General features: G+C 42.5%; 2 long non-coding RNA genes across 3 annotated transcripts in view; one reads left to right on the top strand and one right to left on the bottom strand.

Moving 5' to 3' along the window:
• LOC146174126 (uncharacterized) overlaps positions 1 to 5,351 on the bottom strand; it is a 16,997-nt gene extending 11,646 nt beyond the window's left edge. Inside the window, exon 1 of the long non-coding RNA XR_014701662.1 lies at positions 5,316 to 5,351. This is a non-coding gene — a long non-coding RNA (uncharacterized LOC146174126). The remainder of the gene's footprint in view (positions 1 to 5,315) is intronic.
• Positions 1 to 26,215, top strand: part of LOC146174125 (uncharacterized) — a 27,233-nt gene extending 1,018 nt beyond the window's left edge. The window contains exons 1-5 of one of the 2 annotated variants that reach the window (XR_014701661.1): positions 6,120 to 6,454; positions 10,815 to 10,975; positions 11,045 to 11,127; positions 15,718 to 15,914; positions 25,985 to 26,215. This is a non-coding gene — a long non-coding RNA (uncharacterized LOC146174125). Of the gene's footprint in view, positions 1 to 6,119; positions 6,455 to 10,814; positions 10,976 to 11,044; positions 11,128 to 15,717; positions 15,915 to 25,984 lie in introns of those variants that run through there. The other variant, XR_014701660.1, reaches the window with a different exon arrangement.

Below are 26,215 nucleotides of genomic sequence, written 5' to 3'. Positions count from 1 at the left end.
AGCGTCTCCTAAATTGATAATTGCGGTCACCTTCCGGGGTATTGTTGGATAAGACGAGAAAATACGTCGCTCGACTACAGTGCAAACGACGATGTTAAAGACTGCAAATGAGAGGAAATGAGTAAAAATGCTTAGCAAGTAGTAATAAACATTGCACTTAATAGGGACGAGTCACCACGAATACGAAGCGACCAATATATCAAATGACGACTTGTAATGACCTGAACCGATTGGAAATGAGTAAAACCGCTTTGCTAAAAGTACTAATGACTACAGTGACTTGACAGGACTCATCCTGATGCCTAGTGACTACTATACGACCAATATGTCAAATGGCTTCTTGTAATAAATTCACTTGAGTGCAAAATAGCAAACCTGCTTAACTATGATTGGTAATGACTACAATCGCTAGGCATGACTCATGTTGACTAGGAAATAACCAGTATGTCAAACGATGATTTTAAATAACCTCTACAGACGGAAACGATAGAAAGAGGCAAACTATCAAATGTAAATAATTCGAGAGGAGGGGTTACGTTCGGCATTCTGGTCTTAAAAAGAGATGCTATAATGTTCTACCATCTTTATCGATTACCTTCTTGTTCCTCTGTGCACCCGCTAGTACATTGAAGCTGGAACACTAGTGTGGCACGTGGACGGCAGTTACTACTCTATTGCGTGCGCAGCGCGTGTACATTACTTCGATGCTGTGTACAATACTCTATGCTAAGTTTTTTTTCTTCACAGCTCAAACAAAATGTTTACAGAAACACATTGTTTGATCATTTTCCCAACAAATAGCAATGCTAAATTGGGGTATGGCTGAAACGGAATTCTTGGCCACCTATGTAAAACGGACAATATGGTCAAGATAATAAATTACAGGCTGCACACGCAAATAAATTGTTTTATGTGTGCCGGACAATGAAAATATATGCATATTTTATTCGTTTCATTGTTTTTGCTTTGGTAAACCAAACCAGCCCTATGTCACGTTACACCCAATAAGCCCTAATTCTCAAAACTTATTTGCTATAATGTTGCCGGAGCATGGTTAAAAATAAGATGCGCGAAAAAGTTCGATATTCAAAATATTACATCTAGAAAAAAAAAGTTGAGTGATTCGTATCAGGCAATGCTCTTCACAGAAAAACCTGATGGATATGTGTTGATTGTTCACATTCTATCAATACAATAACGAAAATGTGAAATGTTCATCCGCAAAACTCTTTTTTTTATTCGATTAAAAAAATTCGATTTTTTTTTTCAAGAAATTTGCAGTTTTTCTATAGTATGAGGAACTTTTCTTACTAATGAAAATGTTGTTTCACCACTATCTAAACCTTTTTGTGACTTATTATATTGTGCGAGAGACTGAAGCTTGAAGCACGACTTCCACATAACAAAACTTAAAAGAAAAGTTTGGATACGAATATCGCTATATATTTGTTAAATATAAAATATCTCTTCAGAGAACAATAAAAATCACGAGGCAAACAAGAATATTCGGCTAAAGCAGTTGCCTCACCTTTTGTTGGCCCAGCGAGCCCAATTCTCCTAACAAGCTGCACAGTGAGATGACCACCATACGAATGCCGGATAGTTTACAAGCAGAACTGTCCCACAACCAGCCACGATGCCTACGTATTCGACTGCAGGGATTGATTTCAACGCAGTAATGGGCAAAGAAAAGGATGGATTTAGCTGCGCTTATTGTGCCTCCCCTTAGTGCGCCTGAAGTAACCAAACATTGGTATTTGGTTTCTCCGTGTGGGACCTAACACCGTCAAGATTGTCAAATATTACGTGAAATTTTCTATTTTGTTTCTCACATTAAGCCCAATTACCGAAATCACAGCATATTCTCGCTGGTCTTAATCTTCACCGTATATGTTTACATTTATGTTCAACATTCTGCTGCCATTGAGTAGTGTTTAATTTACATTAGATATGGATTTCGCTGGTGCTAAACGCTGAAAATGTCTGTCGCTTCAAACTGCGCAATATACTGTTCAGAAGAATGTTCTTCAAAAGCGGTGTTTAAAATGACGTTTTTGATGGCTTGGCGCGCCAGTGTTTATTACAAAACGATATGAAATGTGGTGCTCTAGCGATGTTTATGATTAGTCGACAATTTCACTCCTGTTTTGCGGACCACTGAACCCAGAGGTAATTAGAATCTACACTTGTAGAGAAAGAAGGGTGACATTATTTTGGCACGGCCGCCGCATTTAACAGTGCACATTTGACTCCAACTTGATGTCTCTGGGCCTCTTTGTAGTTTAGTATAGTTATACCGTATAAAGACACAGCGACGAATGGAATACTTATACGGCGATCTGAAGCCAACGGCAAGCACTTAAACAAGAGAGCTGTCACATTTTAACTTAGGGTTCTAAGAGCGCTACTGATGGGAGATCTCGGCAACTTAGGTGGCATGAGGAGAGAGTAGGTTTGTATGCAGCATCATAACTTTGGATCTATAAACTGAACATGGGCTGCGGCCTGTAATGAATATTTAAACAAAAATGAGGCATCCAATAGTGAAAAGATAGGAAGTTCAATGGTCCCGGTCACAAAAAGAGCAAACCTGGCGACTTGAGGGACACCACGGAGCCATAGAAAGGCTCAAGGTATTGGACATGCACTGTCTCACGGCCGCGGCGGCGGATATTGGGGGACGGCGTGAGGGACTCAATAAGGCAATTCAAAAGTGATGTGCGTTTTCAAGACACGATAAGCATCGGGATATTTTTCCACAAGTTTCCTGGAGAGGCCTGATGTACTGAAAGATATCCACATCTCAACGAGAGAGCTAGGTGTAAAAGATGGGTGCAGGTGGATTATATTTGTTGCGAGCTTGTTGAAGGCATTGGGTAGCCGTTGTGAAGTAACATAGATCTGGCGAAAACCGTAGGCGTACTTGGCGGTTTATTAAACTTGTGCAACCAGATGTGTTAGGGTTTTAAGTAGCACAGTATCGATGAAAACTGAGGAATGTCGACCATATAGAAGGGAAAAAGTAAAAATCCTGGAGTAGATTGTGTGGCAGTACTATACGCGAATATAATGTAGGGAAGAGCGAGGTCCCCGTTCGTGGTATTTTAGGCGACGTACATCGGCAGCATATTACCAAAAGAGCGCCTAAAATGCTCAGTGAGGCCGTTTGTTTTAGGTTGTTACGCAATGCAAGACCAATTATTTATGTTACACTCTTGGAGCAGATCTTCAATGCCATCGGACAAAACGCGGCCTGAGTCGCTGGGCAGCTCACCAGGGGCGCCAGGCATAAGATTGAACCCCCGCAGAAGTGATGCCACATCCTGAGCTTTCGCATCAGAGAGAGTCGCGGTTTCAGCATACCGCGTCTTGTTAACCAAGCAGCAGAATCCAATCAATTGCCACGATGTCGTGTAAGGAAGTGGACGATATTAACCAGTTCAAATATAGTCGAAAAAGTGAGGTGGAAAGGAGATTGGCTGCATATGTCCAGAAGTGCGATGAAAGGGTGTCTTGCGACATTGGCAGTCATTGCACGAGCTCACGTACTTGAAAACAAAGTTGTCCATACCACGCCAGTAATATCTGAGGAGCAGGCGCATCTGCGTCTTGAAAAGACCCGCTTGATCACATGGCATGACATTTTGAAAACATGAACAATTGTGAGCCCATAGGTGTCGTGTAATGACGAGGCGCCATTCTCGTCCATAAAAGCGGTAATTCCGATTGCAAAGCAAGTTGTCTCGGATGCCAAAATTTGAAGCTTGATGCCGCAGGGCGCGCAATTGTGGAAGCGCCGAGGGGTCAGAGAGAAAGCCGAGGAGTGTCCTGATGCATTGTGCTGCTCAGAAGGCATTTCAGAAGCGCTGCTCAGCCCCTGATAACGGGAGAAGTTGCTGCCGGGTAGATTTCGCATGATCGCTATTTCGGTGGGTAGTTTGTGAGCTGCACAGGGCATCAGCGTCCTGTTGTTTGCGGCACTACCGGTAACGATTTGACAGGCTCATACCTTGAGCCACAAAGCGAAAAGATCACTCAGCGGAAAGATCCTTGAATTATGACAGCCAACAGAGAGCAGGAGGAACGTCGAAATCACGGCCACACAAATAAGGGTGAAACTTTCCGATGGCAATTGAAATGACGAGGCACACTTTACTGTTGCAGAGTCGTTTTTCTCGGCTTTGGTAAGTATGCGACTGGCATACACAATAACATCTTCGTTGAATCCAGCTGGGCAAGCACTTCTCTGAGACCTGAGACCGTCGAAGTCACGTGGTCGAACTAGCGCACAATGGGAGGGGTTGTGAGTAGAAGTTGCAGAGTGTTGGAGGTATCGTCGCAGGCGGCGTCGCAGACAGGTAACGAAGAATAAAACCCGGTATAACTGCCGATCAGCAGAGTCAAAGGGCCAGAAATTGAGGCAAATTGGAGCATAAACCGCCTAAAATAAGAGCGAACCCCTAGAAAACTTCGTATTTCCTTAGTGGATGTATAGTGGAAAAAGATGTATCAAATGCTGAGAAACCTCTGTTTTGATTCCAGAGACACTACTAAAAAGGAGTGATTAACTTCATGATTTGGACCGAATAATATCCATAAAACAGACATGAAGCAGAAGAAAGAGACGCGGCCGCTGTCTCTCTTGGTTACAAATTTTGTTTATTCATGTTTGAGATACTATGCCAGATTGCTATGCTTCAGTAGTTACAACCAATGGGCCAAATCAAAATCAAAAATACTAGTCAACACTAACAAGAACAAAGCGACTTGCAGTCAGCTTTCGGAGCCGCGACTGCTGTGAAAACTACCATTTTTACCAGTGCCCTTAAAGAAGCCTTTAGTAAGGCTGGTAGTATGTGGAACGTCTACAGCGATATTGCAGGTCAGTCATGAAAGTTAGCTTTGCTTGCATAAACAAAAAGCGAATGCAGCGCTGTGGTTGCAAATGAAGTATATTTTATCCATTTAATTCATGTGCCTTAAGTGTATGAAGTATTAGAGAATAAAATGATTAACACGAAGGTAAAGTAAAACATTGGCACAAAACGTCGACATTGCAAGAAATGACTGGACTAGAGGTATACATAAATATCTCTTAATAGGTATGAAAAATTTAATATATTCAATGCCACAGGGCAAGTCTTCAAATAAAAGTTGAAGAGAAATGAATTAGAAGGAGTACAAAGTTACAAAAAAAGAAAAACATAGGTGCTGGTAGAAAACAAAATGCTTCTACTTGCAGAATTGGAAATAATACTATCTACGAACGCAGGTGCACAGCAATGTTATCGATTAAAACTGCTAAGACCACTCACTCTTGAATTCGGTGCAGAAAAGAAGACTGAAATAAGTTTGCACATTTCGGAAACGACATCATTATTAAAGTATGAAGCTTATGACGTAAATACTTCCTATGCGATTGGCTGGATCTGCTCGCGCGAACGGATGAATTATTAATACCTTGAGAACAATTCGTTAGGTTCGTTTTATTGTTATAAGCTAAAGTTGGCAGGTTAAGGCTCACTTGATTGTAGCATCGGAAGAAACTTGCGGAACTATCTTGCACCGCTTTTAATGAACGAGTTAGGTTTGCTCGAAAGGCCGCTTATTTCTTCATTATACTCGAGCTTAGAGGGTGAAGTAGCGCTCTCTATAAAATAGTTCAATACCGGAAACTGGCTTTTATATTAAGCATGAATAACAATATTTAGATTACAATAAAGTATTATAATGCTTTTACATTGAAAAATAAAGTAGCACCAAAAATTAAAAAAAGTATAAATTGCGATAGACCTTATTTTTTGTCCACCAATTAGATCAACTAGTGAAGTAAATGAAACTGCAATCTAAATTCAATTCGAAGTAATCACACATTGTGAAATTCAAGCAAATTTACTAGGGCTGTGATTTTAAAATTCCAGCATTTTAATGCACATCGGCGGTAAAAAATGTCGTTTTCGGCTAAGAAACAATATATTTCGTCTCATAATCAAAAGTATAAAAAGCGCTTCTTGTCAATCGGTGTAAAATTATTTAAAACATCTTAGTTATAATAACTGTATATGCTCGTATTGGTCAATAAAGCATTGCGTTTGGATTAGTGGGGTGTGAGCTTCATAATGGTGACTCATTTGAAAGCGGTTCTAGTTTTCGAAACACCCTTTACTCAAACGATCTGATCTAAGTGGCAATGCTCATTTGATTATCTAGTAGCGTTGTCGGTGTGCTTTAGAATATTATCAGTCAACAGCATAGCTGGAACCAGTAAAAATTTCAATAAGTCGGAAGTTTTGCTCTCACGGACTGCTAGTGGCTTGTGTGGCATGATATATTCTTTAAAGTGGACACTATGGGTATCTACTTTGCTATTTGTATATTTACTCTTCTACACACCGTCACGGCTATATATTACGAAGATAATCCTGCAAACATGCATCACCAATATGCCAGCCTTGTAAGTAATCGCAGCGTTGTTTCAAAAAATGCACAACAGCACTTTGCTTTTGCAGGCTATTTTCCATTTTTGAGGAACTATAAAATTATTTACGAGGTGTCGGTGCAATACTACCCATGTGGTGACTAGTTGGTCACCATGTGGTCACTAGCACCAGTTTGATAACCAGTGTGCCCCAAACACCCTTACAAAGCTTTGCCTGCACCGGCGAGGATTATCGGCATTAGCATTGTCTTAATTCTTTACAGTGGCCAGCTGCGCTTTCTGCTGCTGCATTGGGGATTGTTTCACCACTTCATATAATTGATAAGAACCATCGTCAGCAGATCTGGGTCTGGATAATGGAAGATCCCGATGCATTCATCGGACCGAGAAAAAGACAGCCTTTGTGACATCTGACAGACCTTATGAATTTATCGTGATGTCCTTTGCACTGCTCAATGGCCCATCAACGTTCAAACAAATATGGACGCACTTCTGCGTGGTTTAAACTTGGAGATATACATGTGTTACCTAAGTGAGGTTATCATCTATGGAATTAGATTTCGAGAGAAGGTCCAACATGGCAAACGTTGTACGTGAGAACGAAGCATTATGTAGCAAGGCATGTCCCTTGCCAACCTGTGAAGCGAAGCACCACGCCACCAAGCACCTGTCCTCCTTCAACCTGTCAAGCCCCTAGATCGCCTTTCCAGAAAATTGAAATTGATGTCATTGCTCCCTTCCCCAAATAGACTGACGGCCCTCGCTGGATTATCATAGCTAGTGACTACTGTGCCAAGAATGTGCAAACGTCTGCACTCTTTTCTGTCAAAGCAGCCGACATGTCCAAATATTTAATACTCCAGTCGTTCTTCACCACAGCACGCCCCGAGTGGTATTCAGTGATCGCGGTCTATAGTTCACTAAACATATCATGGAGGAACTTTTGCGGCTCTGTGGATCCGAATACTCTCATTCTACCAAAAAGCAAATGTATCTGTTATGAGGAATTTCTCTAAATTGAGCTCTGAACAGGAGCTGGTTTGTCTAGCTTGAACTGCAGGAGGGAACGGTATCCAGTTTGACCTCCAACTCATTGGATATATGCTGTTTTGATGCTATACATGGTAGATGTAAACCTTATAGAGCTTTATATTGAATTGCACACCAATCAGGGGATGATACCGAACTTTTGTGTTAGGCTAAATGCCTTCCTCGTGCCGTAGCCCCTTCATCATAACTGTTCTAAAACAGCGTTTCAAAAATGGGTACATTTAGTACAAATGATTGGGCGCTTATTGTTTGTTGGTGTGTGGCGTTTAACATCTCCAATATAGCCAACCTATGAGAGTCTGCGGGGGTTGTGACCCCTATAGAAACTTCTCGTAGCAGATACTGCATAGAAAACAAGAGCGCATAAACACCAGCACAGAAATGTATACAAACAGAACAAGCTGTTTTTGTTTCCCTGAAGTCTCGCTGTGTCCATGTTAATGCACTCATCTTAGTTATGTAACTGGTCAGGTATTAAAGCCATTTTTGAGACGTTATGTTGTTCGTAGCGGTAAACGGGAGGACTGTCTGGTACAGAGATTTGACAGGAGGGACCGGTTTCCTATTTGGCTGAAACAAGAGAAACTGTGGGAAGCATGAAAACACATACTGTATTTATTATAACTACAGAGCATGTTGAGTGCGACTGTTGTTCTACAAATACAAACTGATGTCATCGATGCTTGCCTTAGCTGCCATGTAAACGCATCTGGTTCCTTGTTTCGCATTTATTCTCATAATCGTAAGCTTTAGTAGAAGGTTATGTCATCCCAGCTCTTCCTTTCTTTGTGTTTACTTGCACATTTGCGATTTAAGAGCTTGAAATGTGAAAGTTCAAGGTGAAAGGTTGAAGTTATCCCTGAATATAAAACTTATATTCCACCATAACGCAAACACATCATCACTTACAGATACATGTGCCTATAGCTGCCTATCATTGAGTTCATCCTTAGGCTTATATAAAAGCTTATATGCAAAAGGTGTAGCTGGAACTGAATTATGTTGGTTCTCCGCTGGTTGCAGCAAGCATATTTAATCAGTGCAACATTATAGCACTTTTTACGCCACATATCTATGCATGTATGTATGTAGAAATAATTTTATGTGGTATTATAGTATGACAAAAAAATGTTTTTAAGAATTTTACTATATGGTACACGAAGGTGTACAAAGAATACAGTACTGGTCACAGTACTTCCTGATGGGATCGGAAAATAGTTCAATGAGAACTATGGCAAACATATTTGTTGAGAAAAAACACGAACCCAACAAAACATAATTATGGTATAGGACTGGGATTGACAGCATATTATTCAATCGCCTTCATGTTTTACTCGCTGGTGATATCTTGCGAAGAACGATTGATTGAACGGCTGTTCAAATCATCTTGATGAACGTTGGTATTATTGTATGTCTCAACTTTTCAGAGTTGTGTGTGCTTCTTTATAAATCAAGGGCAGCAACTCTATTAGAGTGAATTAAACGCTATACGAAATGCAGTGTAAATTTTGTCAAACTAATATTTAGGAAATATTCAACTGCAAATATTTCTGTTTGACGCTTCTTTATTTCCTCTGCTTCCGAGTGTTTTCTATGCCGAAGCGGTGTGTGATGTGAATGTGTAGTTGTTTTTTTTCTATGTACATACATTGCACTGAGCTGCTTATGAGTATTCACATATATTAAAATCCACTTGCTACAGCAAGTACCTACTCTTAGATTTTCCTTCACGAAGTTAGCCCTTCATTTTAACATTTTTATTATATATATATATATATATATATATATATATATATTAAAAAGTAGACTGACACACGCTTAAAAACATAACGAGTTATGTATTTAAGCATGTGTCAGTCTACTTTATAATAATATAACTTCTGGTTCATAGTGCCTTCTTCCGAACTGCTATATATATATAAAGCCGCATGTTTCATTGATTGATGCCCCAGAGATATTCAATAAGAAGGTCACTTAATTTCCTAATTATTTTCGTTTTTTTACCGACAGTTCTGTTGGTGGACCACCCTTCAACAAGATAACAATGAGCGCGGAACGGCTCGCATTTAATAAAACTGTTGAGATAGGGAGAGTGGAAATTAATGCTTCTCTGTTTTTTTAGGAGTATGCATCATAGAATAGACAGAAAGAGCGAGAAGCAAGACAGCTTTCTTGAATAATTTCCTAAAAAATGAAACAAAATCAGACAGGATGAAACCGTAGTGCATGTGTTGAGGCGATTGCTGTCGCTTGAGCGACATGGTTCCACGGAAAGGAGGTGATTAAAAGATAAATGGGGGGAGGGTATTTTTCTTTTGGAGTGAGCCAAAAAAGTAAAAAAAAGCTGTTGGGAACAGTAACCTAAGGAAAACACAAAAAAAGCAAAACAAAGCCCGGGTACAGATGAAATCCTCCAGCATATCCGGACTACCGAAGCTGTCCTTCAAAGTCGCGACGCGTCAATGATCGGTGCATTAGCAGCACGCCGTGGCGCCGCAACGGCGTGGGTACGAGTACAAAAATTTATAAATTGCAGCCTCGGCGGAATCCTGCTACGGGTTTCCTAACAGCTTCCGGCCGACGACATTTCCGCCCGCACTACGGGGGCTGCCAAAGCAATGAACGCTACGCGTCACGGGGTGCATTGACAGGATCCGGAACCCGTAACTTAAGTTAAAAAGGTTTCAAACATGTGCACCGCGGAGCAACAGGCTCTCCAGGAATGCATACAAGTGTCATCTGCTTTTAAACTTGTCTTTGCTGTTGGTGTTTTGCTAGTGCTATTCTTATTTTTTGCTTTTTTCTATTTTATGGGTTCTACACCGAAGCAAACTTGCCCAGCTTTAACTTTTAATGCCTTCTTGGAAGCATGAAGCTTAGAAACACTTGCTTCCTCTACGCCTCCGCAGCGGTTTCCTCCAAATTATCTTTTCTTTGAAGTGTTTTTGAAAACCCTTTCAACAGGAGCTGCCTTGCTCATCGCCCTATCTACATTTTCAAAGATGTTTGTTCATCTTAAAAAAGAGGCGTAAATAAGCTTTCTCCCTCTCTCTAAAGCGTTGCATACTCATTCTTACGTTGATGAAAGGCGTAAAACTGCCAGTCGTAAACTACCTTCCAAAACTGCCAGTAAAATAAAACTAAGATAATCTGAAATTTTGCCGGACATCCTATGTATCTTGCACTTATATGATCAATTTTAGGTAGGACCTTCGAGGCACTTGTTTAGAGCTCTGCCCCATCTTATTTTCTCATGCACTGGCGATTTTCAGCGACAGACCAATTAATTCGATCTGAATTCAAACCTAACATCTTATGCTTGTAGTTTACAGAATCTAGTGACCTCTTATTTGTGACAAAGATGACGAGAAAAATCTCCCCAGCTCCGACAAGCCACTGCCAGGCAACGATGAAATTACGCCAAACCTCTCTGAATTCTTTTGAATACATTGTGTACTACAGCCCTCCTGGAACACCAAGGAATATGTAAGTTGACTGGTAAAATAGCAGTTGCATCCGATCTCATTAACAGAAGAAATTTTATTCATCTCGCAGGAAAGCTTTTGTTACGACGCTTACTACCAGTGTCGATGGGTTCCGACCTCATCCTAATGTCGTAAGTCACCAAACAATGCAAGGTAAATATGCATAATTATTCACATTACCACGCAACATTATTTGCAAATATTTTTACGGACGTGCAACGTAGAAGAAGCGGGCAGTGGCACGGGCAGGAACGCTCGCGCTAGGCCCGCTAACATGTTCATTAAACGCCATCTCACTACCATCGAGCATCAACTATCTGTTCTCTGTTCTCCAGTTTTTATCGGCTTGCCACCACGTAACAATATTATCATATTTTATGTGGGAGCCACAAATAGATAAATGGCGATACGTGGGACTTGGAGCTAAATCTAATATTTTCTGAGGAGCAGATGTCTTGATCAAGGTGACTGCCTAAAGAAAAAGTCCCAAACAAGATGCCCTCTACTAAGAGCACTTGAGACCTGAAACAGACCGAACTTCGTAGTACCTTCCCACTATTCAATTGTTCTCTTAAGATTTCGGCGAAACATTTACACTACCACTTAAGATGAATTATTTTGTTATTACTTAATGAAATAGCAACACAAAGGTATATTACATTGGCCCAACCGCAATTGATTAGCGGTAAACCACTCTAATAATCGTCAGGCACATTGCATTTGCAACGTTTCCAAACATCTATATTGTATGATTGCTTGACTAAGATCTAGTTGGACACTTTGATCAATATTGCACGCAGTTCTGGTGAGTCTGCTGAACGAAGACTGCAGAGGCGGGCGTAAGGTACAATATGGCTCGGCAGCATTACCGAGATGCAGAAGTCAAACCTATTTCGGTTTGTGGTTCAAGTTTCGCTTGGATTGCTGCTAGCAATTTCTGGACGCTCATCAAGGACAAATGCTTCCATGGAATTGTACCGGCATGGGAGCGGTGAGCATGGCTGCCTCTTCATCAATCGTCAGACGGGGACAGTGACCACTACGGTCCTAACAGCGCTACTATATTATGAAGAGCAACATCTGGGACGACGACGGTGACTTCAGTGGACTAGTTTATAAGCGACATATTTGGCAGGGAACATTTCAGTGTGCGCGCCAGCATTGCGAAGATGCAGAATTCAGACCCATTTCTGTTTGGGATCCAGATTTCGCTTGCATTGCTGCTGTAATCTTTTGGACCCTCATCAAGGAAAAATGCTTCCAACGAATTATTGAGGCTAGGGATCGGCGAGATTGACTGATTCTTCCATCAAGCATCAGACGTGGATAGGGACCCCTGCGTTCCTAGCAGCGCTACGCTATTATGGACAGCAACATCTGGGACGACGATGGTGACGTCAGTGGACTGTTTTATAAGCGACATCTTCGGCGGGGAAACTTTCTGTGGGCGCAGCAGTATTGGTGAGATGCAAAAGTCAAACCCATTTCTGCTTGATATCTTGTTTCAAAAGCGGTACGGCAAAACTTTCCGTAGCCGCAATCTCTATTTTTGCTACCGTACCCATCCCCGCTTATTGAGTGCTTCTAAAGTGTCTTTGTCTCTTTAAGATCCCTGTTGTTACTAGGGGGAGATGTTGAGAGAAATCCCGGACACGTAACCGAAACGCATGAAGAGCAACTCAAAGCGATCGCGAAAGATATCCAGGAGGTAAAAATAAAAAAACACGGTTGCAAACCAAAATATAGGGTAAGTTGATAAAAAGCTGGACAAAATCTGCAAGATAGAAAAACAGGCCTTGGAATGCGCAGAGAGTTGACAAACTTGAAAATTTGGTTGTATCCTTGACTAAACAGTTGACGAATTAGATAAATGAACCACAGATGTCATCAAATTTTATATGGACTTAACAAGAGCATAAGACCACGCAATGCCTCCAAGGGATTGCAGAGAAAATATTATCTAATAAGTTTGAAATCAAACGGCAGGCTTCGAAAGGACAGAAGCAAGTATCTTACAAACCAAACCATATAGTGATCAAGCTAACCTACTCGAAAATTGTACAAAGATTCAAATTGACTATTCAATTATTAAAGACGCTTTCCGAGCTGTCCGTGCATTACAAATAAGCTTTGTGAGCGAACAAAAATAAAGCGCGATCAAAATCACAGTCTACTTGAATTACAATAAAATCAAAATAAATAAACGCTTGTATAAATGGCACGACGACAGCATTAGAACAAAAAACGAAAGAAAGGACGATGTCCGAACCCATGTAACTCGAGGGCGCCGCCGCCATCAACTGTTATTAATTTAAATGCGCTCAGCCTCATAAACAAAGTAGAACAACTAGAGGGGAATTCTAATAGCTGTGAACCCGGATATTACTTTCAGCACGGAAACATGGCTGCATGCTTATGTCAAAAATTGGTCAACCTGGTTACGCCGCGGCACGAAATAATAAAATGCCTACAGGAGCGACGCGGTTGTGCTTTTACCGCAAAGTTTACGCTTTTCAATAATGCCAGACGTTCCAGGCGTAGAAGCGGTATGCTGCGAAATTCGACAATCTCAAAGCTCTGCCTCCGTAAGCGAATAATACGGACCCCAAATGCAGGTGTCTCCTGTCTTGAGCGGCATCCTGAGTACATTTAGTAGTACATGATGGCGAGTGCTAAGATAACGGCTGGTGATTTCAAACTTCCAGACATAAACCTGGACTCATTAAGTCCTTCCATGCAAATAAACAACATTCTGGTAAACTTCATGTTCACTTTTACCCTAACACAAATTGTTGCAAGGTACTGGAAGGCAGGATTCTTCCAGCTCTATTTTAGATCTCATTTAAGTGATCGTTTTTTGAAAGATAAGGGTAGCGTGAATATTCTGGATGGCTTACCTGACGATGATATGGTTTAGTACACAATACTGTTCCCGGGAAAGCTATACCAGCGTGGTTCTAATAAGCCTGTGTATGACTTTAATAAAGCGGACAATGGGGCTGTCAACATACTTTACGCATATATACCTTGACTTTCACAACTTATCTACTGAAGGCTCCGCAGACAAAAATGAAATATGATTACAGCTGAGGGTGCATCCTATGCACTGCGTATTGTAGTTTGTCCATCAATAGGAAAGATCGCAAAACACGTAATCTATGAATAACTTTTGAAGTAAATAATTTAAAACGCAGAATCAAAAAATAGCGAAAATTGTACAAACTAGGTGCGGTCTTGCTCTACTGCCAGCAGGTAATTCTCTATTCAAAGAGATAAAAAAAAACAAGAGTAGCAGAGTTTCTGCAAAGCACCTATTAGCAACATTATCAAAAAATCACCACACCAATTCGGGCTCCATATTTGTAATTGTAGCTCTACAATTTTCCTCTATGATTTCATTGCGGTGAGGCAGGCCACATTTTTGGGCACTGTCCGTACAAACGCATCGGCCTGCGCGGCTTCGCCATTGCCGCCCCACGGTCCCGTCTTTCAAACGACCAGAAGAAATCGAACATTACTTCCGCAGGGCAGGGTCATCTTATCGGTATTGCTCCCCTCGCTGTACAACGTCCGATTTGCGTCGCCGGGCCGCGGCCATGTTTATACAGGGTCCGCTGGCCACCGTACGTGAAATTGAATGCAGCAACGTTCGGAGGTGATTTTTCTCAACGGTTAAAAGCCAAACAACATCCGCCACCTACGACGAGAAATGACGACACCGCTTTTACGACGACGAAACCTATGAAGCCTATCCTCGACAATGACGCACCCAGGCTCTAAAGTGACACCACCGGGCGTACAGAGAAAACATCCACGAAAACACAACCAGAGTTCAAGAACACATCGCCGCCAGCGAAGTAACAGCAATGGGCCCAAGTCGTGACCGCAATAAACAATGAAGCCGAATTCGGACACCGAGGCACACTTGCAATACGAGGAGCTGAACAAGCGACCTTGAAGTTGCTGTCGACGGTCGCACAGTCACTGCCCTCGCCGACACGGGAGCTGCCTATTAGGTCATTAATGGACACTTGGCCTTGGAGCTCAGGAAAGTAACGACCGCTTGAGATGGCCCGCTTATTCGCATCGCTGGTGGTAACCTCATTACTCAGTCAGGGCAACGCACAGCAAGAGTAACCGTACACGGACGTATCCAACAGTTTCGTGGAACTACAGCAGTTTTCGCGCGATATGATTTTCACGAATGACTTCCTCCGATCCAAGCTCCTCAAGCTCTCGGCGGACAAAGCCATAACTACTACGACGTCTTCGATGCAATACGTCGCTTTAAACGTCCTCGCCCGAACATTGACCGTGCCGCCCCGATCAAGCATTGTAGTTTGCGCTGGTGGCGCAGATATCGACACCGCTTATGGCGTCATCGAAGGAAACAACCATTTGCTCTTGGAATGAGGCCCCGGTATTACAAGCAGCATCGCTAACTTGTGATGACTGGACCTCATCGCCAAAGCAGTCCAGGCATTTCTAAAATTCTAAGCACTTTCTCCACATGACACACTTACTATTCTGTTCTTTTTTTGTCAGAATGGAAATTTTTCATTGTGGTTGTTCTCGGGAGATTAACCTCAGTTTAATGAGAGGGGGTATGCAGCAATTACTAGAAAAGACATCTCTTTCTAAGCAGTTCATACATATTTTTTTACTATCCAATATATTTGATGCAATCTGTCGTGTACACTTCAATGATAATGCTAAAAGTTGAAACAGAGAAAATAATTGCAGATTTTGGCAGCAGAAGTGATAATAAAATAAATCACAGTCTGAACTACGCATGGACAAACTAAAATAACAAGGATATTTTGTGGATTTTATTATACTGAAAAATTTAGATGGCCCCTACACATCATTCAAGGTTATGTTTGCTGATCCGAAAAACAGATGTTTCATTCTCGTTTATCGTCGCAAACTCATTGGAAGGGGTAAGTGTTCTGAAGACTTTAGAATTGATTAGAAGTATACACGCTGTGTTTGTATAACTAATAGCTAAATGTCTATATGCAGTTTCAAGTGTTACTGTTATGTCGTAACCTCTGCATACAGCACGTGGGTACATTTTATTTTATTTTCACAAGCAAAACCTACTCATTAAGCCATTGCTTATTGCATATGCCACTAGTCGTTTGCCTGGAAGGTGTCAAAACGCTTTCAAGCTGTCAAAAGTGCACCACTAAAGTTGTGTAATAAAAACACAATGATTAAAGTGACTGGATAAGAAGTTCTCTGAACATTTAGATGGCAATTGATATGAAGATAATAACTTGTAATTTAAAACTTTTCTAAACAATCGTTTTTTTTTATATTTTGCTCTCAACGCTATAATAAAGCTACGCCTAATTGGACGACTGCAAATTTTCTCACAAACCAGCTCTTGACTTGAAACAATCATTTACACTGTATTAGAACCCGGTTACGCCATCTTATGAATTTGTTGGCACATGAGGATATTAGCGTTAGCAAAGTATGTAGCCTAAAAGGAAGATAAAATGACGCCAGTGTAAACAAGAGCTTGTGCGTATGCGGAAGGCTTTATTTTTAGCGCCAGAAATAAAAAGCACCTTCTTTTAGTCTCTACCAGTGGAGATGAATATGTATAAACTCGTTGACAAGCATTTTGAACTGAAGATTGGAATCAATAATTAGTCGCACTCAAAAAGGCCTCTCCATATTTCAAATAGGCCAACTCAATTATTAAGAGGGATTTAAGGAAATGTTGAAGCAGGATAATTCAATTGCACTTAGAGAACATTTTGCAGACCTTGGTGCCTTTGGAGTGCAAATTAATGGACGAGTTTTTAAAACGTTTTTATAATATCATAAAGGCCGAGCAGCTTCATCTGTTCGACTAGGAACCTAGAAAGACTGCAATGAGGGCTCTGATCTGAGCTACTGATATTTATAGACTAAAGTTTTTAACCCTAGCACATGGGCTGCTAGCGCGCTCCCGATGAATGGATGGATGGACGGACGGACGGACGGACGGACGGACGGACGGACGGACGGATGGTTGGATGGATGGACGGATGAATGGATGGACGGATGGATGGTTAGATGGACGGATGGGTGGACGGATGGATGGACGGATGGATGGATGGATTGATGGATGGATGGATGGATAGATGGATGGATGGATGGATGGATGGATGGATGGATGGATGGATGGATGGATGGATGGATGGATGGATGGATGGATGGATGGATGGATGGATTATAGGAGCATCCCCTTTGAAACGAGGTGGTAGCAGTAGCTATCATGCTCATTTTTCTCCCTGTATCTTAAATATTATTTTAGATTGGTTAACTATACCATCATTTTCTATTTACTAAATTTTTGTTTTAACATTACCAACATTATGTCACTTCTCTGCTTTAAGCCACCAATCTTCAAGTCGCTTTTGTTAGCTTCCACCGCCTGTTTATTAACCCGGCCACTGGTATCTCTAAACCCCAGAGCTTCAGAAACAGTGACTGCGCCTGCCTCAACTTCCGGATGGATACCATTACATTCGAGTATAATATGGTCAATTCTTTTACTGAGTACCCCATACAGCACATGCGTCATCTTTATAGCTAAATTTATTTTGTAGCTGCGTGTTCTAAGGCGCCCTGATCTAGCTTCAAAATGTAGGGCACTGCCTCTTGATTTATCAAAGAAAGCTTCCTTCCTGATCTGCCTTTTCCACTTTCTGTATAATTCCACACTCTGTTTCTTTTCCATCAAATTTATTTATTTTTACGTTATGTGTTTTTCATCGGTAGCTTAACGCTCTTTATTTCTCCGCCTTTTTGACTAGCATACTTACTAGTTTGTTTCCTGTTCTTTTCCTCCATTGTGAGCCAACGCTGTTTCAATATAGGTATCTAAATACTTTAGCTGCCCACCTGTTACTGTCCAGTTTCCTCAGGCGTTCCTCATATACCATTTTACTCTGAGCTTCCCGTACTTCGAAAGATGCCCAGCCCATATCTCCCTGTATCGTCTCATTTGTGGTTTTGCCGTGGGCACCTAGTGTTAATTGTCTAACGGCTCTCTGATTTATTTCTAATGTCGACTGTACCTCTGATTTTAGCCACGAAACAGCATTTCCGAAGTAAGTCCGGGCCCCATAAATCCTTTCCAAATGCCCCTAAAAACCCCATACCTGTTGTATCCCCACAACGCCCTATGTTTCATTATCCCGGCATTTCTTCGCCCTTAGGCCTGAAGTGGTTGCTCATGCTTTCCAATGTATGCCAATCCTTCGTTTACCCATACCCCCAGATATTTATATTCTGCTACTCTGGGTATTTCATGGCCTAGTATTGTAAGACCCTGATCAGATGAGCCGTTGAAGATCATCAAAACTGACGTCATCATCATCAGCCTGATTATACCAACTGTAGGGCGAAGGCCTCTCCCATATTTCTCCACTTAACCCGGTTCTGTGCTAGCTGCATCCACTTGACCCCTGCGAACTTCTTGATCTCATCCGCCCACCTAACTTTCTGCCGCCCTCTGCTACGCTTTCCTTCCCTTGGAATCCAGTTTGTTACCCTCAGCGACCACCGGTTATCCTCTCTTCGCACTACATGTCCTGCCCATGTCAATTTCTTCTTAATTTCCACTAGAATGTCGGTAACTTGGGTTATTTCTCTGACCCACTCTGCACGCTTTCTATCTCCTAATGTTACCCCTGCCATTTTTCGTTCCATAGCCCTCTGGGTTGTCCTCAACTTAAGTAGAACTCTCTTGGTTAGTCTCCACGTTTCGGCCCCATAGGTGAGTACAGGCAAGATGCAACTATTGTATACTTTCCTCTTGAGCGATACCGGTAAGCTGCTAGTCATAAGCTGCGAGTGCTTGCCAAATGCTCTCCATCCCAATCTTATTCTTCTTGTTATTTCCTTTTCATGGTCCGAATCTGCGGTTACTACCTGTCCTAAGTAGACATAATTGCCTACTACTTCCAGTACTTCGCTACCTAATGCAAACTGCTGTTCCTTCCCGACGCTGTTGAACATTACCTTAGTCTTCTGCATATTGATTTTCAAGCCTACCTTTCTACTTTTCCTGTCTAGGTCATCAATCATTATTTGCAGTTCATCCCCCGAGTTGCATAGCAAGGCAATGTCATCAGCAAATCGCAGATTACTGAGGTATTCTCCATCTACCCTTATCCCTAACTGCTCCTATTCCAAGTCTTAATACCTCCTCTAAGCAAGCTGTGAATAGTACTGGGGGAGATTGTGTCTCCTTGCCTAACACCTTTCATTACTGACTTAACGGCACCAAAACTGAAGCCTAGAGCATCCCCTTCGTCTCCGTAATACTTACATCTGCTCAACAGGCGCCATCTGTCGTGGGCTGGCGTCCCCAGGACTCTGGGTTTCGCCAGTGTCCGGCATAAAATACGTGTGTGAGCAACCATTTTGCAATGCTGTCGATAACGTGCTCTGCCCCCTATGATGATATGTGTGCGTTGTACGTCGGTAATCTCACTCCGCCTTTTCTTAAGAGTATACTGCAGCAATTTCAAGTTAACTGTTCCTTCGTTGATGCGATACTCGAAGTTACTCTACCATGCAGGCAAAAAACTGGAAATCGCCTTTATGCTCTGATATTTGCTCGCGTTTTTGTGGCGGTCATCTACGTGTGATAAATACGCATATGTTTCTTTGTTGCTTTGTGAGTTTGTGGATGAGGATATAAATTTTCGTTTTCTTAATCCATCGTGTGAAATACAACCGGATCATGGCACCATTATGAGCATACGTAACGAATGGTAGGAGCCGGTCCCAGTCGGAATGGTCAGGCGCAATGTACACGGACAGCATGTAGCCCTAGGCGCGGATAAGCCTTTTCTGCAATCCATTCTTCCGTGAATAGCATGGCGTAGTAGTGCGGTCAACGATATTAGATTTTGCAGTAAAGAATATGTCACTGCCGAAAGAAAGACACCCCTGTTGCTCAAACAGTGGCGGGGTGCGCCATGGCGCTAAATGAAGTGGTGAGTGATAAAAGATGCAACATCGGATGCCGTAGCCTCAGGGATAGCCGCGGTTTCAGCGTAACGAGTCAGGTAGTCAACGGCTACGATGACTCAGCCATTGAGCGATGTAGTAAGCGTAACATAGAGGTCGATCCAAATGCGGTAGAAAGGTGTGAGGGGTAAGGAACACACTGCATCGGTCCGACTAAGGTGTCAGGGCCAGAATAGCGCCATTGGCAGTGGGCGCACGAGCGTACGTACTTGCTAATGTTTGTAAACGTACCATGTCAATAATAGCGGAGGCGAAGACGAGAGTATGTTTAAAAGGCTCCGTTATGAACGTACTGTGGGTCATGAGGGGAAATAATGCTCAGATGTTTGAACTCAATTGTGCAAGGATGACAAGCAGCGACTTTCGACAGTTAGGTGCGTAGTTACGGCGGTACAGGAGGCCGTCGCAAATGGCGAAGTGAGCAGCCTGGCGGTGTATGGCATCAGTAGGGAGCAGCCAATGGATCCGAGAGAAAGCTGACAAGACGAGCTATTCAAGGATCCTCTTGTGGCTAGCCGGCAATGTTGCGCAAAGGATGTGTAAATTAAGAGTGTTCGACGCGGAAACAGCAAGAGCTGAGTGTTGGTAGGGTATAGCGGAACAAGATGTCAGTGTCATTTTTTCTGGGCGGAGCGATAGATGGTGCTCTTTAAGATGGAGCGCCTATCCGACTAACCGTCCCAGTGGGTATTTTAAGGAGGACAGCCAAAACAAGGAATGGTGGTCCGTGATGATGTGGAAAGCGAGGCCGTACATGTCAGGGCAAAACTTTATTAAATTCGCCAAAATATTGGCTAGGCATTCCTTTTCTGTGATATAGTACTTTTCGCATCGAACGGGTCGCGTAGGCTACAACATAGTTTTCATAAATCTGTTTGCATTGCGTAACAACAGCGCCAAGGTAAAGGAACAGTGGCATCGGCACGCATTTCAGAGCGATGAGTTGGAAAATAGTGTTATGAAATGAGAGGTGAAACGAGGAGCCGGCGGAATGTTGGGAACGCGGTGTCACAGGCATTTGACCGACAAATCAGGCTGTTGTCGCCGCGCAGAAGTTTCATCAGAGGCGCGTTGATAGTGTCAAAATTTCAGAACAAATGTCGAAGATAGGGGCCTAGGCCGAGAACGCTGCACAGTTCATTCATAGTGAACGGCATTTGGAGCTCAGAGATGGTGTGAACTTTGGCAGGATCATAAAGTACATCGTCCTTGGAGGTGACATGGCCTAAAATAGTGAACTTGAAAGCGCGAAAGCGACAATTCTTCAGATTAAGCTTGAGCCCGGCTTCGATTAAACTCTTAAACACGCACTCCAAGTGTAGAAGGTGGCTCTCAAAATCAGAACAGAAGATTGCACCATCTGCTAAATAGCATGCACAAGTTTTCCACTAGAGGCCATGGAGAATCGAATCCATCATGGGCTGAAAAGATGCTCGCGAATTAGAAAGTCCGAATGGCATGACGCTGAACTCGTACAGGCCAGCATGAATTCATCAGTTCAGTTCATTTCAGTCGTTCAGTCGTGTCAGACGCTTCGTGACCCTATGGACCATGTCATGCCACGCTTTCCCGTCTCTCACTATCTTCCTAACATCACATAAGTTCATCTGCAGTGCCTCGAGGATGCCATCTAACCATCGCGTTCGCTGCCTACCCCTTCTCCGGCGACCCTCAACCTTTCCCAACATCAAATCTTTCTCCAGCGACTCCTCTCTTCTCATCAGATGACCGAAGTAGCTGAGCTTAACCTTTAGAATTTCACCTTCCAATGAGCAGTCTGGGTTTATGGCCGACAATATCGACTGATTTGATCTTCTGGCAGTCCAAGGAACTCTCAAGAGTCCGCCAGCACCACAATTCAAACGCGTCAATTCTTCGGCGGTCAGCCTTTTTCACAGTCCAACTCTCGCATCCATACAACACAAATGGAACATAATTGTTACATAAACGGCCTTGGCACGTAGGGCATCCGCCAGAGGGACTTACTAATATCCTGATCGCAAGCCTAAAAAAGGAAGTAATTCAGCTCTTTGCAAGCAGTCATAAATTCGCAGCAGCAACATTCTTTTGGGCGACGTTAAGGCGCCGATAACGAAAACAGAATAGTGCCATCCTTTTATTTAGAAGGAAGACAGGCGAGAGTCATGGATTGCTGGAAGCTGAAATGACACCCGGCGGAAGCATGTTGTCGACTTTTTTTTTCAATAATTTGTCGTACAGCTGCCGAAACCCAATATGAGCATTCACGCAGTAGCTTGTGGATACCGGTATTAATCTTATGGGTGACAGCAATGTGTGGCCGATTCGGTGCTTTGAAATATGGAATGAATATGGATGCTTGTTCTGTAGGTGAAAAATCTGGGCGTGCTGTGTTGGGGCGAGGCTTGCATCGAGAAATCCGGAAAGACTTCAGCTACTTTAGAAGCAGTAGTTTCATGAAACTAAGAGAGTTTCCAGGAAGAGAGGAGAAATCTGTTCAACAATCCCAGAAGATCAAGTCATTGATGAGTTTGAAGTGACTAAGGCACTCACCGCGATGAAAAGAGCAGGAGCTAAATCAGGGTTGGAGAGCTCAATTACACCGGAGCCGTCTTGTATTGGACAGTGAGCACAGCGGAGGGTAGAAGCAGAGTGTGATGGGATGCGAAGCAGGCGCACTGGGTGAAATACACCGCCGTCTGGTGCGGAAAGGCAAGAAACAGGAATCGTGAAAGATCAAATTGGAGGTACCTCGATGTCAGCTTGCTTTGCGCAGGTAACAAATCGGTATCGGACGGAATGCAGAGTCCTACCTCGCCTACATTTTTTTTCTATTCTATTCTATTCTGTTGTATACAATGAATTCTATTGTATATAATGAGCCGCGAAAGACAACCCTGGCTGTCAAGCCTGCCCAAGGGAAGACCAAATATGCATTAGCGGCGTGAAGCAAAATGTAAGAAAAGGCGTCTTCAATTTGTGTAGCTTGCTACATAGTTGTCCGACTTATTACTGACACAGTAATGCCAGTATGCACAACTTACAAGACTGTCACATCTTTCACAACAACTTCAAGCACATTCGCAGTGACATTTCTAGACATTATATTGCGTGATGTACTCGCAGTTCTCACCACGGGAACTGCGCTAACTAGTTCCTGAGGCGCGTTGGTGTATCGACGCAGCGGTATTGCACAGTTTGGACACAAAGACATATCAACTTTTAAATTTATATTCATTGACACAACTACTTCAATATCAACTTCACTCTGTACGTTGGAGAAACCGTCACAAGTAAATAAAATAAGGGCAAATTATTTGACAATACGTGTCTAACACAGGCTTACATCAAAGCTTTGATATCCTTTTTCGGGCTTTTCGATGTGTTTTTGCGTTTGCTTAGTAAGGAGGTCACGCAGCCGTTCAAATTGACGAAAGAATTGTAGGCTTGAAATGCTGCTCACGTAATTTTATAAAGGCGAGACACAGATGGCGCTGTAAGTCAAGCAAAATAAGTAGGGTTTAGTTGCTCAGTGCTTTATCCCTAAATCCAGAAAAGAATTTGGCGATTAGATGGGTAGTCCATAATTGCGGCGCAGCTATTGTCATTTTTCGTAATTTTTCTTATCGATTGCTTGGAAAAGACCTGCAAAATACACTAACGCCAGACTGTTCAACCTCGTTCACACTAGAGCATTCGGCGGCGAGAGCGAGCGAAATCTGCTCGCTCTCGCGGAAAGCCAGTTAGGTTCGGCAGCGAATCTTTCCCTGGAAACATTCCGCCGATTTTCATCGTCCAATAGGAAGGCGAGGGAGTTGTGCCCCCGCGGCCCCACGGCATTCTCCGGTAGCCTCCCTCAGTGGCAATAGGCCGCTGCGTGCTCGCAATTGAATGTCAGCTCAGTGACGGCTACAGCATACATGGTTATCGGCATATTAAGATCGTGTGCTGTAGAAGAAGCGTCATCCCGAAGACAAATGCTCTGTGTTTAAGGTCGACGTTTGCAATAAGATCGACGATGTCCTTAGTGAGAGCGGCAAGTATACCACTTTTGTTTACTATGCTTGCAAATAGCCTGTTGAAGCTCATGTTGCCACAATGTGTGCTTCAGACGTGCCATATTTTATGAAATAATTAAATGATAATGTTCTTTCACTTCGTCACATCGTATAACTTGATGTGTTTGATGGGTATGTAGCTTCAATCGAGCAAACAGTTTAGGGTTAAAATGAGCTTGCAGTCGAAGCGGCGACTACACCAATGTGTGGCTCACTAGTGTGAACGAAGGACCGCGTCAGGGGCTACGGATCTCACTCGCTTGTGATACCGAATGCTCAAGTGTGAACGAGAGTGCGCAAGCCGTGGCTGTGGGCTGCTGAGGGTACACACAAATAGGGTTTGTATTTTTGCTGGCATATAAACTCTCCCCTGAGAAGAGAGGAGTCGCTGGAGAAAGATTTGATGTTGGGAAAGGTTGAGGGTCGCCGGAGAAGGGGTAGGCAGCGAACGCGATGGTTAGATGGCATTCTCGAGGCATTGCAGATGAAGCTATGTGACGTTAAGAAGATAGTGAGAGACCGGAAAGCGTGGCGTGACATGGTCCATAGGGTCACGAAGAGTCGGACACGACTGAACGCCTGAACTGAACTGAAACTCTCCCCAGTCAACGAAGAAGCTCGCATTAGCCTGTAAATATGCACTTGTACTCTTAGCAAACATACTAAAATGATAATAAAAACATTAACATTCAGAAAGGTATTAGGTGTATATTTTTGCCACGTGCATCCGGTCTAAAAGGGCGATTTACTGCTTTACCGAAAAGGCAGCCTAGAGGTCAAATGCAAAATCGCTCAAACTAGAAGAAGTCTTTTCACAAAAAGTAGTTAACATTGGAGTGACTTGATGGATGTTGCCTTGAATTTTCTATTTGATTTTCATTAATAATGTCCACACTGGTAACATAACATCTTAGAGAAGGCCTACAGTAGCACTGATGGAAACTTAAAAGGTTAAAAAGGCATCTAACTTACTTGTCACTTTCAAACCTTTTGGCACAGTAGGCCTTATATAGCAGACAGCAGTTTCTGCATCCTAACTACTATGCATTATTTGCAAACACTGATTCACTGTTTAGGGTAATATATTTCTATCTGCTACCAAGTGTTTATGATATGTTTATTTATATAGTGCATCGCCTCAAGATAACAAAACGACATTTTCGCCGCTGATGAAATGTACACATTCTATAACTGCTCAAACATATTCTGTATAAAAGCACAGTCCTATTCGCCGTCCCTCCACGACGTTGTCCAGATACAATGCAGTTCCTGCGACTCTCCAAGATCCTTGCGCAATGGAGCTCACCTCAAAGGCAATAAACAATATGTTGATGATCGGTAAGGAAATAAAAAACGGGTAGAAAAGGCAGCCTCAACTGTGAATTAAGTTCGGCCGCCAGCTTTAAAATTTGCCGTAGATCTTACAAATAAATTTGAATGAATGTTTCATGGTGATTATGGTAAACACCAGCAAAAGCACTTTGGCTACGAGCATCGATGATGTGGACATGGCTAGAGATTTTTAGTAGTCTCGTTGGTGGCCTTCAGATTAATAAAATGCTCACTCTTAGAACCTACCCCAATTGCATGTCAGATTACCAACACTTGTCATGGTGACACATAAAATCCGCCATGTGTGCAAATTAGGGAATCTGACCAAACCACATTATCTGTGCACAGTTTGTCCTGGGAAAAATAACCAGGAACTTGCACGCAGCATAAACACTCTGAAGATCTGCGGTAATATTAATACCCGTAATATATAAGCTAATATGAACGGCCAAATGTAGACAATTGCTTCTTTCGTATGTGGTAGTCGTCATATATTCGCGTTCGATTATCACAAATTTATTGGTAGAAACGAATAAATCGATGCCACACTACGCTTCATCGCAAGAAGGTAACTCGCCTCATCTGTTTCTTTTCATATGCAGCATGCCGGCTTCTGCAGACAAGCAGGACGTTGAATCGTCCCATTCCAGAGGACTGTGAGAGAGTTTACTATCAAAACTGCCGAAATGATCACCTTAAAATTTACGGCAAATTTTGTCCCGTCCGAATACCGCATATCGTGCAATGGAAAAAGTGAAGTGTTAAGCATTAGAAATGCTGTAACCGATAATTTTGCGCTCTAAATAAATAGTCTGAATTGCACAGCTTTTGTA

Source organism: Amblyomma maculatum, chromosome 11 (assembly GCF_055883805.1).
Source record: "Amblyomma maculatum isolate TAMU_Amacu chromosome 11, ASM5588380v1, whole genome shotgun sequence".
Classification (NCBI taxonomy): domain Eukaryota; kingdom Metazoa; phylum Arthropoda; class Arachnida; order Ixodida; family Ixodidae; genus Amblyomma; species Amblyomma maculatum.
The sequence above is the reverse complement of the archived record's forward strand: the minus strand, read 5'-3'. Positions and strand labels throughout refer to the sequence as shown.